General features: G+C 40.4%; 13 non-coding genes across 13 annotated transcripts; all 13 read left to right on the plus strand.

Annotated features, from left to right (window-relative positions):
• The first annotated feature begins 210 nt into the window (after positions 1–210).
• On the plus strand, positions 211–282 carry trnac-gca (transfer RNA cysteine (anticodon GCA)). The gene has a single exon. It is a non-coding gene; the product is annotated as a tRNA-Cys (tRNA).
• A 1,384-nt stretch (positions 283–1,666) lies between these two features.
• trnac-gca (transfer RNA cysteine (anticodon GCA)) lies at positions 1,667–1,738 on the plus strand. The gene has a single exon. It is a non-coding gene; the product is annotated as a tRNA-Cys (tRNA).
• Positions 1,739–3,122: 1,384 nt separating this feature from the next.
• On the plus strand, positions 3,123–3,194 carry trnac-gca (transfer RNA cysteine (anticodon GCA)). The gene has a single exon. It is a non-coding gene; the product is annotated as a tRNA-Cys (tRNA).
• Positions 3,195–3,850: 656 nt separating this feature from the next.
• On the plus strand, positions 3,851–3,922 carry trnac-gca (transfer RNA cysteine (anticodon GCA)). Its single transcript has one exon. It is a non-coding gene; the product is annotated as a tRNA-Cys (tRNA).
• Positions 3,923–5,306: 1,384 nt separating this feature from the next.
• On the plus strand, positions 5,307–5,378 carry trnac-gca (transfer RNA cysteine (anticodon GCA)). The gene has a single exon. It is a non-coding gene; the product is annotated as a tRNA-Cys (tRNA).
• A 1,393-nt stretch (positions 5,379–6,771) lies between these two features.
• trnac-gca (transfer RNA cysteine (anticodon GCA)) lies at positions 6,772–6,843 on the plus strand. Its single transcript has one exon. It is a non-coding gene; the product is annotated as a tRNA-Cys (tRNA).
• A 656-nt stretch (positions 6,844–7,499) lies between these two features.
• Positions 7,500–7,571, plus strand: trnac-aca (transfer RNA cysteine (anticodon ACA)). The gene has a single exon. It is a non-coding gene; the product is annotated as a tRNA-Cys (tRNA).
• Positions 7,572–8,227: 656 nt separating this feature from the next.
• On the plus strand, positions 8,228–8,299 carry trnac-gca (transfer RNA cysteine (anticodon GCA)). Its single transcript has one exon. It is a non-coding gene; the product is annotated as a tRNA-Cys (tRNA).
• Positions 8,300–8,955: 656 nt separating this feature from the next.
• trnac-aca (transfer RNA cysteine (anticodon ACA)) lies at positions 8,956–9,027 on the plus strand. Its single transcript has one exon. It is a non-coding gene; the product is annotated as a tRNA-Cys (tRNA).
• A 656-nt stretch (positions 9,028–9,683) lies between these two features.
• Positions 9,684–9,755, plus strand: trnac-gca (transfer RNA cysteine (anticodon GCA)). Its single transcript has one exon. It is a non-coding gene; the product is annotated as a tRNA-Cys (tRNA).
• Positions 9,756–10,411: 656 nt separating this feature from the next.
• Positions 10,412–10,483, plus strand: trnac-gca (transfer RNA cysteine (anticodon GCA)). The gene has a single exon. It is a non-coding gene; the product is annotated as a tRNA-Cys (tRNA).
• A 656-nt stretch (positions 10,484–11,139) lies between these two features.
• On the plus strand, positions 11,140–11,211 carry trnac-gca (transfer RNA cysteine (anticodon GCA)). Its single transcript has one exon. It is a non-coding gene; the product is annotated as a tRNA-Cys (tRNA).
• Positions 11,212–12,595: 1,384 nt separating this feature from the next.
• Positions 12,596–12,667, plus strand: trnac-gca (transfer RNA cysteine (anticodon GCA)). The gene has a single exon. It is a non-coding gene; the product is annotated as a tRNA-Cys (tRNA).
• The last annotated feature ends 485 nt before the right edge of the window (positions 12,668–13,152 follow it).

The raw sequence follows: 13,152 nt of genomic DNA on the forward strand, positions 1-13,152 counted from the left end.
GGAAGTGCCAATGTATTTAAAAATGGATTCCTGAGAAAAGCATTTGTTCAGGATTTACGCCACTGGGCGAGCATTTTTACTGTTACTCAAAGCATTCCTTTAGATTGTCGCCTTCCAAAATCTCCTGTAAGCTCCACATCAGGTATCTTGTGAGCTTGTGTTTTTCCTGCTCATGTGCTCACATTGAGGTTGCAAATCACACTTCCTGCTGGGGGTATAGCTCAGTGGTAGAGCATTTGACTGCAGATCAAGAGGTCCCCAGTTCAACTCTGGTTGCCCCCTAGTGGCATCTGGAAGTGTTTGCTTTACCCTGTTTGTTGTGATACTATGCAATTCTTGCCTTTTAAACATTTCGTATATGACCTTTTCAAGCAGTACAATTCATTTTCAGTCAGATATCTTACGACATTGTTCTCTCTCAATCATCACTCTTTAAAGGCTGCTGATTTCATTCCCAAACATATATCTTGTAATACTGATGAATCTCATCATTACAGCATTTGAGGACGCTCATGATATCTCAATTTAACGACGCATGTGATTGGAATTCAAGTGATTACCACTTCTTCTCTAAATTGTCCTCATCGCAAACTTGAAAGACCTTCTGGCTGCTTGCAATTTCAACATGCACATGATATTTTGCTCATAGAGTGCACCCTTTGAACAAGTCCAAAAATATGTCATATGGATGGTGCCATTTCATAATATCATCCAGCAGTCACTGCTCAGGAAGTGCCAATGTATTTAAAAATGGATTCCTGAGAAAAGCATTTGTTCAGGATTTACGCCACTGGGCGAACATTTTTACTGTTACTCAAAGCATTCCTTTAGATTGTCGCCTTCCAAAATCTCGTGTAAGCTCCACATCAGGTATCTTGTGAGCTTGTGTTTTTCCTGCTCATGTGCTCACATTAAAGTTGCAAATCACACTTCCTGCTGGGGGTATAGCTCAGTGGTAGAGCATTTGAGTGCAGATCACGATGTCCCCAGTTCAACTCTGGGTGCCCCCTAGTGGCATCTGGAAGTGTTTGCTTTACCCTGTTTTATGTGATACTATGCAATTCTTGCCTTTTAAACATTTCGTATATGACCTTTCCAAGCAGTCCAATTCATTTTCAGTCAGACATCTTACGACATTGTTCTCTCTCAATCATCACTCATTAAAGGCTGCTGTATTCATTCCCAAACATATATCTTGTAATACTGGTGAATCTCATCATTACAGCATTTGAGGACGCTCATGATATCTCAATTTAACGACGCATGTGATTGGAATTCAAGTGATTACCACTTCTTCTCTAAATGGTCCTCATCGCAAACTTGAAAGACCTTCTGGCTGCATGCAATTTCAACATGCACATGATATTTTGCTCATAGAGTGCACCCTTTGAACAAGTACAAAAATATGTCATATGGATGGTGCCATTTCATAATATCATCCAGCAGTCACTGCTGAGGAAGTGCCAATGTGTTTAAAAATGGATTCCTGAGAAAAGCATTTGTTCAGGATTTACGCCACTGGGCGAACATTTTTACTGTTACTCAAAGCATTCCTTTAGATTGTCGCCTTCCAAAATCTCATGTAAGCTCCACATCAGGTATCTTGTGAGCTTGTGTTTTTCCTGCTCATGTGCTCACATTGAGGTTGCAAATCACACTTCCTGCTGGGAGTATAGCTCAGTGGTAGAGCATTTGACTGCAGATCAAGAGGTCCCCAGTTCAACTCTGGGTGTCCCCTAGTGGCATCTGGAAGTGTTTGCTTTACCCTGTTTGTTGTGATATTACGCAATTCTTGCCTTTTAAACATTTCGTATATGACCTTTTCAAGCAGTCCAATTCATTTTCAGTCAGATATCTTACGACATTGTTCTCTCTCAATCATCACTCTTTAAAGGCTGCTGAATTCATTCCCAAACATATATCTTGTAATACTGGTGAATCTCATCATTACAGCATTTGAGGACGCTCATGATATCTCAATTTAACGACGCATGTGATTGGAATTCAAGTGATTACCACTTCTTCTCTAAATGGTCCTCATCGCAAACTTGAAAGACCTTCTGGCTGCATGCAATTTCAACATGCACATGATATTTTGCTCATAGAGTGCACCCCTTGAACAAGTCTAAAAATATGTCATATGGATGGTGCCATTTCATAATATCATCCAGCAGTCACTGCTCAGGAAGTGCCAATGTGTTTAAAAATGGATTCCTGAGAAAAGCATTTGTTCAGGATTTACGCCACTGGGCGAGCATTTTTACTGTTACTCAAAGCATTCCTTTAGATTGTCACCTACCAAAATCTCCTGTAAGCTCCACATCAGGTATCTTGTGAGCTTGTGTTTTTCCTGCTCATGTGCTCACATTGAGGTTGCAAATCACACTTCCTCCTGGGGGTATAGCTCACTGGTAGAGCATTTGACTGCAGATCAAGAGGTCCACAGTTCAACTCTGGGTGCCCCCTAGTGGCATCTGGAAGTGTTTGCTTTACCCTGTTTGATGTGATACTATGCAATTCTTGCCTTTTAAACATTTCGTATATGACCTTTTCAAGCAGTCCAATTCATTTTCAGTCAGATATCTTACGACATTGTTCACTCTCAATCATCACTCATTAAAGGCTGCTGAATTCATTCCCAAACATATATCTTGTAATACTGGTGAATCTCATCATTACAGCGTTTGAGGACGCTCATGATATCTCAATTTAACAACGCATGTGATTGGAATTCAAGTGATTACCACTTCTTCTCTAAATGGTCCTCATCGCAAACTTGAAAGACCTTCTGGCTGCTTGCAATTTCAACATGCACATGATATTTTGCTCATAGAGTGCACCCTTTGAACAAGTCCAAAAATATGTCATATGGATGGTGCCATTTCATAATATCATCCAGCAGTCACTGCTCAGGAAGTGCCAATGTATTTAAAAATGGATTCCTGAGAAAAGCATTTGTTCAGGATTTACGCCACTGGGCGAGCATTTTTACTGTTACTCAAAGCATTCCTTTAGATTGTCGCCTTCCAAAATCTCCTGTAAGCTCCACATCAGGTATCTTGTGAGCTTGTGTTTTTCCTGCTCATGTGCTCATATTGAGGTTGCAAATCACACTTCCTGCTGGGGGAATAGCTCAGTGGTAGAGCATTTGACTGCAGATCAAGAGGTCCCCAGTTCAACTCTGGGTGCCCCCTAGTGGCATCTGGAAGTGTTTGCTTTACCCTGTTTGTTGTGATACTATGCAATTCTTGCCTTTTAAACATTTCGTATATGACCTTTTCAAGCAGTACAATTCATTTTCAGTCAGATATCTTACGACATTGTTCTCTCTCAATCATCACTCTTTAAAGGCTGCTGATTTCATTCCCAAACATATATCTTGTAATACTGGTGAATCTCATCATTACAGCATTTGAGGACGCTCATGATATCTCAATTTAACGACGCATGTGATTGGAATTCAAGTGATTACCACTTCTTCTCTAAATTGTCCTCATCGCAAACTTGAAAGACCTTCTGACTGCTTGCAATTTCAACATGCACATGATATTTTGCTCATAGAGGGCACCCTTTGAACAAGTCCAAAAATATGTCATATGGATGGTGCCATTTCATAATATCATCCAGCAGTCACTGCTCAGGAAGTGCCAATGTATTTAAAAATGGATTCCTGAGAAAAGCATTTGTTCAGGATTTACGCCACTGGGCGAGTATTTTTACTGTTACTCAAAGCATTCCTTTAGATTGTCGCCTTCCAAAATCTCCTGTAAGCTCCACATCAGGTATCTTGTGAGCTTGTGTTTTTCCTGCTCATGTGCTCACATTGAGGTTGCAAATCACACTTCCTGCTGGGGGTATAGCTCAGTGGTAGAGCATTTGACTGCAGATCAAGCGGTCCCCAGTTCAACTCTGGGTGTCCCCTAGTGGCATCTGGAAGTGTTTGCTTTACCCTGTTTGTTGTGATATTACGCAATTCTTGCCTTTTAAACATTTCGTATATGACCTTTTCAAGCAGTCCAATTCATTTTCAGTCAGATATCTTACGACATTGTTCTCTCTCAATCATCACTCTTTAAAGGCTGCTGAATTCATTCCCAAACATATATCTTGTAATACTGGTGAATCTCATCATTACAGCATTTGAGGACGCTCATGATATCTCAATTTAACGACGCATGTGATTGGAATTCAAGTGATTACCACTTCTTCTCTAAATGGTCCTCATCGCAAACTTGAAAGACCTTCTGGCTGCATGCAATTTCAACATGCACATGATATTTTGCTCATAGAGTGCACCCCTTGAACAAGTCTAAAAATATGTCATATGGATGGTGCCATTTCATAATATCATCCAGCAGTCACTGCTCAGGAAGTGCCAATGTGTTTAAAAATGGATTCCTGAGAAAAGCATTTGTTCAGGATTTACGCCACTGGGCGAGCATTTTTACTGTTACTCAAAGCATTCCTTTAGATTGTCACCTACCAAAATCTCCTGTAAGCTCCACATCAGGTATCTTGTGAGCTTGTGTTTTTCCTGCTCATGTGCTCACATTGAGGTTGCAAATCACACTTCCTCCTGGGGGTATAGCTCACTGGTAGAGCATTTGACTGCAGATCAAGAGGTCCACAGTTCAACTCTGGGTGCCCCCTAGTGGCATCTGGAAGTGTTTGCTTTACCCTGTTTGATGTGATACTATGCAATTCTTGCCTTTTAAACATTTCGTATATGACCTTTTCAAGCAGTCCAATTCATTTTCAGTCAGATATCTTACGACATTGTTCACTCTCAATCATCACTCATTAAAGGCTGCTGAATTCATTCCCAAACATATATCTTGTAATACTGGTGAATCTCATCATTACAGCGTTTGAGGACGCTCATGATATCTCAATTTAACAACGCATGTGATTGGAATTCAAGTGATTACCACTTCTTCTCTAAATTGTCCTCATCGCAAACTTGAAAGACCTTCTGACTGCTTGCAATTTCAACATGCACATGATATTTTGCTCATAGAGGGCACCCTTTGAACAAGTCCAAAAATATGTCATATGGATGGTGCCATTTCATAATATCATCCAGCAGTCACTGCTCAGGAAGTGCCAATGTATTTAAAAATGGATTCCTGAGAAAAGCATTTGTTCAGGATTTACGCCACTGGGCGAGTATTTTTACTGTTACTCAAAGCATTCCTTTAGATTGTCGCCTTCCAAAATCTCCTGTAAGCTCCACATCAGGTATCTTGTGAGCTTGTGTTTTTCCTGCTCATGTGCTCACATTGAGGTTGCAAATCACACTTCCTGCTGGGGGTATAGCTCAGTGGTAGAGCATTTGACTGCAGATCAAGCGGTCCCCAGTTCAACTCTGGGTGCCCCCTAGTGGCATCTGGTAGTGTTTGCTTTACCCTGTTTGTTGTGATACTATGCAATTCTTGGCTTTTAAACATTTCGTATATGACCTTTTCAAGCAGTACAATTCATTTTCAGTCAGATATTTTACGACATTGTTCTCTCTCAATCATCACTCTTTAAAGGCTGCTGATTACATTCCCAAAAATATATATCTTGTAATACTGGTGAATCTCATCATTACAGCATTTGAGGACGCTCATGATATCTCAATTTAACGACGCATGTGATTGGAATTCAAGTGATTACCACTTCTTCTCTAAATGGTCCTCATCGCAAACTTGAAAGACCTTCTGGCTGCTTACAATTTCAACATGCACATGATATTTTGCTCATAGAGTGCACCCTTTGAACAAGTCCAAAAATATGTCATATGTCATATGGATGGTGCCATTTCATAATATCATCCAGCAGTCACTGCTCAGGAAGTGCCAATGTGTTTAAAAATGGATTCCTGAGAAAAGCATTTGTTCAGGATTTACGCCACTGGGCGAACATTTTTACTGTTACTCAAAGCATTCCTTTAGATTGTCGCCTTCCAAAATCTCGTGTAAGCTCCACATCAGGTATCTTGTGAGCTTGTGTTTTTCCTGCTCATGTGCTCACATTAAGGTTGCAAATCACACTTCCTGCTGGGGGTATAGCTCAGTGGTAGAGCATTTGAGTGCAGATCACGAGGTCCCCAGTTCAACTCTGGGTGCCCCCTAGTGGCATCTGGAAGTGTTTGCTTTACCCTGTTTGATGTGATACTATGCAATTCTTGCCTTTTAAACATTTCGTATATGACCTTTCCAAGCAGTCCAATTCATTTTCAGTCAGATATCTTACGACATTGTTCTCTCTCAATCATCACTCATTAAAGGCTGCTATATTCATTCCCAAACATATATCTTGTAATACTGGTGAATCTCATCATTACAGCATTTGAGGACGCTCATGATATCTCAATTTAACGACGCATGTGATTGGAATTAAAGTGATTACCACTTCTTCTCTAAATGGTCCTCATCGCAAACTTGAAAGACCTTCTGGCTGCATGCAATTTCAACATGCACATGATATTTTGCTCATAGAGTGCACCCCTTGAACAAGTCTAAAAATATGTCATATGGATGGTGCCATTTCATAATATCATCCAGCAGTCACTGCTCAGGAAGTGCCAATGTGTTTAAAAATGGATTCCTGAGAAAAGCATTTGTTCAGGATTTACGCCACTGGGCGAGCATTTTTACTGTTACTCAAAGCATTCCTTTAGATTGTCGCCTTCCAAAATCTTCTGTAAGCTCCACATCAGGTATCTTGTGAGCTTGTGTTTTTCCTGCTCATGTGCTCACATTGAGGTTGCAAATCACACTTCCTCCTGGGGGTATAGCTCAGTGGTAGAGCATTTGACTGCAGATCAAGAGGTCCCCAGTTCAACTCTGGGTGCCCCCTAGTGGCATCTGGAAGTGTTTGCTTTACCCTGTTTGATGTGATACTATGCAATTCTTGCCTTTTAAACATTTCGTATATGACCTTTTCAAGCAGTCCAATTCATTTTCAGTCAGATATCTTACGACATTGTTCACTCTCAATCATCACTCATTAAAGGCTGCTGAATTCATTCCCAAACATATATCTTGTAATACTGGTGAATCTCATCATTACAGCATTTGAGGAAGCTCATGATATCTCAATTTAACAACGCATGTGATTGGAATTCAAGTGATTACCACTTCTTCTCTAAATGGTCCTCATCGCAAACTTGAAAGACCTTCTGGCTGCTTGCAATTTCAACATGCACATGATATTTTGCGCATAGAGTGCACCCTTTGAACAAGTCCAAAAATATGTCATATGGATGGTGCCATTTCATAATATCATCCAGCAGTCACTGCTCAGGAAGTGCCAATGTATTTAAAAATGGATTCCTGAGAAAAGCATTTGTTCAGGATTTACGCCACTGGGCGAGCATTTTTACTGTTACTCAAAGCATTCCTTTAGATTGTCGCCTTCCAAAATCTTCTGTAAGCTCCACATCAGGTATCTTGTGAGCTTGTGTTTTTCCTGCTCATGTGCTCACATTGAGGTTGCAAATCACACTTCCTGCTGGGGGTATAGCTCAGTGGTAGAGCATTTGACTACAGATCAAGAGGTCCCCAGTTCAACTCTGGGTGCCCCCTAGTGGCACCTGGAAGTGTTTGCTTTACCCTGTTTGTTGTGATATTATGCAATTCTTGCCTTTTAAACATTTCGTATATGACCTTTTCAAGCAGTCCAATTCATTTTCAGTCAGATATCTTACGACATTGTTCTCTCTCAATCATCACTCTTTAAAGGCTGCTGAATTCATTCCCAAACATATATCTTGTAATACTGGTGAATCTCATCATTACAGCATTTGAGGACGCTCATGATATCTCAATTTAACGACGCATGTGATTGGAATTCAAGTGATTACCACTTCTTCTCTAAATGGTCCTCATCGCAAACTTGAAAGACCTTCTGGCTGCTTGCAATTTCAACATGCACATGATATTTTGCTCATAGAGTGCACCCTTTGAACAAGTCCAAAAATATGTCATATGGATGGTGCCATTTCATAATATCATCCAGCAGTCACTGCTGAGGAAGTGCCAATGTATTTAAAAATGGATTCCTGAGAAAAGCATTTGTTCAGGATTTACGCCACTGGGCGAGCATTTTTACTGTTACTCAAAGCATTCCTTTAGATTGTCGCCTTCCAAAATCTTCTGTAAGCTCCACATCAGGTATCTTGTGAGCTTGTGTTTTTCCTGCTCATGTGCTCACATTGAGGCTGCAAATCACACTTCCTCCTGGGGGTATAGCTCAGTGGTAGAGCATTTGACTGCAGATCAAGAGGTCCCCAGTTCAACTCTGGGTGCCCCCTAGTGGCATCTGGAAGTGTTTGCTTTACCCTGTTTGATGTGATACTATGCAATTCTTGCCTTTTAAACATTTCGTATATGACCTTTCCAAGCAGTCCAATTCATTTTCAGTCAGATATCTTACGACATTGTTCTCTCTCAATCATCACTCATTAAAGGCTGCTATATTCATTCCCAAACATATATCTTGTAATACTGGTGAATCTCATCATTACAGCATTTGAGGAAGCTCATGATATCTCAATTTAACAACGCATGTGATTGGAATTCAAGTGATTACCACTTCTTCTCTAAATGGTCCTCATCGCAAACTTGAAAGACCTTCTGGCTGCTTGCAATTTCAACATGCACATGATATTTTGCGCATAGAGTGCACCCTTTGAACAAGTCCAAAAATATGTCATATGGATGGTGCCATTTCATAATATCATCCAGCAGTCACTGCTCAGGAAGTGCCAATGTATTTAAAAATGGATTCCTGAGAAAAGCATTTGTTCAGGATTTACGCCACTGGGCGAGCATTTTTACTGTTACTCAAAGCATTCCTTTAGATTGTCGCCTTCCAAAATCTTCTGTAAGCTCCACATCAGGTATCTTGTGAGCTTGTGTTTTTCCTGCTCATGTGCTCACATTGAGGTTGCAAATCACACTTCCTGCTGGGGGTATAGCTCAGTGGTAGAGCATTTGACTACAGATCAAGAGGTCCCCAGTTCAACTCTGGGTGCCCCCTAGTGGCACCTGGAAGTGTTTGCTTTACCCTGTTTGTTGTGATATTATGCAATTCTTGCCTTTTAAACATTTCGTATATGACCTTTTCAAGCAGTCCAATTCATTTTCAGTCAGATATCTTACGACATTGTTCTCTCTCAATCATCACTCTTTAAAGGCTGCTGAATTCATTCCCAAACATATATCTTGTAATACTGGTGAATCTCATCATTACAGCATTTGAGGACGCTCATGATATCTCAATTTAACGACGCATGTGATTGGAATTCAAGTGATTACCACTTCTTCTCTAAATGGTCCTCATCGCAAACTTGAAAGACCTTCTGGCTGCTTGCAATTTCAACATGCACATGATATTTTGCTCATAGAGTGCACCCTTTGAACAAGTCCAAAAATATGTCATATGGATGGTGCCATTTCATAATATCATCCAGCAGTCACTGCTGAGGAAGTGCCAATGTATTTAAAAATGGATTCCTGAGAAAAGCATTTGTTCAGGATTTACGCCACTGGGCGAGCATTTTTACTGTTACTCAAAGCATTCCTTTAGATTGTCGCCTTCCAAAATCTTCTGTAAGCTCCACATCAGGTATCTTGTGAGCTTGTGTTTTTCCTGCTCATGTGCTCACATTGAGGCTGCAAATCACACTTCCTCCTGGGGGTATAGCTCAGTGGTAGAGCATTTGACTGCAGATCAAGAGGTCCCCAGTTCAACTCTGGGTGCCCCCTAGTGGCATCTGGAAGTGTTTGCTTTACCCTGTTTGATGTGATACTATGCAATTCTTGCCTTTTAAACATTTCGTATATGACCTTTTCAAGCAGTCCAATTCATTTTCAGTCATATATCTTACGACATTGTTCACTCTCAATCATCACTCATTAAAGGCTGCTGAATTCATTCCCAAACATATATCTTGTAATACTGGTGAATCTCATCATTACAGCATTTGAGGAAGATCATGATATCTCAGTTTAACAACGCATGTGATTGGAATTCAAGTGATTACCACTTCTTCTCTAAATGGTCCTCATCGCAAACTTGAAAGACCTTCTGGCTGCTTGCAATTTCAACATGCACATAATATTTTGCGCATAGAGTGCACCCTTTGAACAAGTCCAAAAATATGTCATATGGATGGTGCCATTTCATAATATCATCCAGCAGTCACTGCTCAGGAAGTGCCAATGTATTTAAAAATGGATTCCTGAGAAAAGCATTTGTTCAGGATTTACGCCACTGGGCGAGCATTTTTACTGTTACTCAAAGCATTCCTTTAGATTGTCGCCTTCCAAAATCTTCTGTAAGCTCCACATCAGGTATCTTGTGAGCTTGTGTTTTTCCTGCTCATGTGCTCACATTGAGGTTGCAAATCACACTTCCTCCTGGGGGTATAGCTCAGTGGTAGAGCATTTGACTGCAGATCAAGAGGTCCTCAGTTCAACTCTGGGTGCCCCCTAGTGGCATCTGGAAGTGTTTGCTTTACCCTGTTTGTTGTGATACTATGCAATTTTTGCCTTTTAAACATTTCGTATATGACCTTTTCAAGCAGTCCAATTCATTTTCAGTCAGATATCTTACGACATTGTTCTCTCTCAATCATCACTCTTTAAAGGCTGCTGATTTCATTCCCAAACATATATCTTGTAATACTGGTGAATCTCATCATTACAGCATTTGAGGACGCTCATGATATCTCAATTTAACGACGCATGTGATTGGAATTCAAGTGATTACCACTTCTTCTCTAAATGGTCCTCATCGCAAACTTGAAAGACCTTCTGGCTGCATGCAATTTCAACATGCACATGATATTTTGCTCATAGAGTGCACCCTTTGAACAAGTCCAAAAATATGTCATATAGATGGTGCCATTTCATAATATCATCCAGCAGTCACTGCTGAGGAAGTGCCAATGTGTTTAAAAATGGATTCCTGAGAAAAGCATTTGTTCAGGATTTACGCCACTGGGCGAACATTTTTACTGTTACTCAATGCATTCCTTTAGATTGTCGCCTTCCAAAATCTCGTGTAAGCTCCACATCAGGTATCTTGTGAGCTTGTGTTTTTCCTGCTCATGTGCTCACATTGAGGTTGCAAATCACACTTCCTCCTGGGGGTATAGCTCAGTGGTAGAGCATTTGACTGCAGATCAAGAGGACCCCAGTTCAACTCTGGGTGCCCCCTAGTGGCATCTGGAAGTGTTTGCTTTACCCTGTTTGATGTGATACTATGCAATTCTTGCCTTTTAAACATTTCGTATATGACCTTTTCAAGCAGTCCAATTCATTTTCAGTCATATATCTTACGACATTGTTCACTCTCAATCATCACTCATTAAAGGCTGCTGAATTCATTCCCAAACATATATCTTGTAATACTGGTGAATCTCATCATTACAGCATTTGAGGAAGCTCATGATATCTCAATTTAACAACGCATGTGATTGGAATTCAAGTGATTACCACTTCTTCTCTAAATGGTCCTCATCGCAAACTTGAAAGACCTTCTGGCTGCTTGCAATTTCAACATGCACATGATATTTTGCGCATAGAGTGCACCCTTTGAACAAGTCCAAAAATATGTCATATGGATGGTGCCATTTCATAATATCATCCAGCAGTCACTGCTCAGGAAGTGCCAATGTATTTAAAAATGGATTCCTGAGAAAAGCATTTGTTCAGGATTTACGCCACTGGGCGAGCATTTTTACTGTTACTCAAAGCATTCCTTTAGATTGTCGCCTTCCAAAATCTTCTGTAAGCTCCACATCAGGTATCTTGTGAGCTTGTGTTTTTCCTGCTCATGTGCTCACATTGAGGTTGCAAATCACACTTCCTGCTGGGAGTATAGCTCAGTGGTAGAGCATTTGACTGCATATCAAGAGGTCCCCAGTTCAACTCTGTGTGCCCCCTAGTGGCATCTGGAAGTTTTTGCTTTACCCTGTTTGATGTGATACTATGCAATTCTTGCCTTTTAAACATTTCATATATGACCTTTTCAAGCAGTCCAATTCATTTTCAGTCAGATATCTTACGACATTGTTCACTCTCAATCATCACTCATTAAAGGCTGCTGAATTAATTCCCAAACATATATCTTGTAATACTGGTGAATCTCATCATTACAGCATTAGAGGACGCTCATGATATCTCAATTTAACGACGCATGTGATTGGAATTCAAGTGATTACCACTTCTTCTCTAAATGGTCCTCATCGCAAACTTGAAAGACCTTCTGGCTGCATGCAATTTCAACATGCACATGATATTTTGCTCATAGAGTGCACCCCTTGAACAAGTCTAAAATTATGTCATATGGATGCTGCCATTTCATAATATCATCCAGCAGTCACTGCTGAGGAAGTGCCAATGTGTTTAAAAATGGATTCCTGAGAAAAGCATTTGTTCAGGATTTACGCCACTGGGCGAACATTTTTACTGTTACTCAAAGCATTCCTTTAGATTGTCGCCTTCCAAAATCTCGTGTAAGCTCCACATCAGGTATCTTGTGAGCTTGTGTTTTTCCTGCTCATGTGCTCACATTGAGGTTGCAAATCACACTTCCTGCTGGGAGTATAGCTCAGTGGTAGAGCATTTGACTGCAGATCAAGAGGTCCCCAGTTCAACTCTGGGTGCCCCCTAGTGGCATCTGGAAGTGTTTGCTTTACCCTGTTTGTTGTGATATTATGCAATTCTTGCCTTTTAAACATTTCGTATATGACCTTTTCAAGCAGTCCAATTCATTTTCAGTCAGATATCTTACGACATTGTTCACTCTCAATCATCACTCATTAAAGGCTGCTGAATTCATTCCCAAACATATATCTTGTAATACTGGTGAATCTCATCATTACAGCATTTGAGGAAGCTCATGATATCTCAATTTAACAACGCATGTGATTGGAATTCAAGTGATTACCTCTTCTTCTCTAAATGGTCCTCATCGCAAACTTGAAAGACCTTCTGGCTGCTTGCAATTTCAACATGCACATGATATTTTGCGCATAGAGTGCACCCTTTGAACAAGTACAAAAATATGTCATATGGATGGTGCCATTTCATAATATCATCCAGCAGTCACTGCTGAGGAAGTGCCAATGTGTTTAAAAATGGATTCCTGAGAAAA

Source organism: Brachyhypopomus gauderio, chromosome 6 (genome assembly GCF_052324685.1).
Source record: "Brachyhypopomus gauderio isolate BG-103 chromosome 6, BGAUD_0.2, whole genome shotgun sequence".
NCBI classification, from domain to species: domain Eukaryota; kingdom Metazoa; phylum Chordata; class Actinopteri; order Gymnotiformes; family Hypopomidae; genus Brachyhypopomus; species Brachyhypopomus gauderio.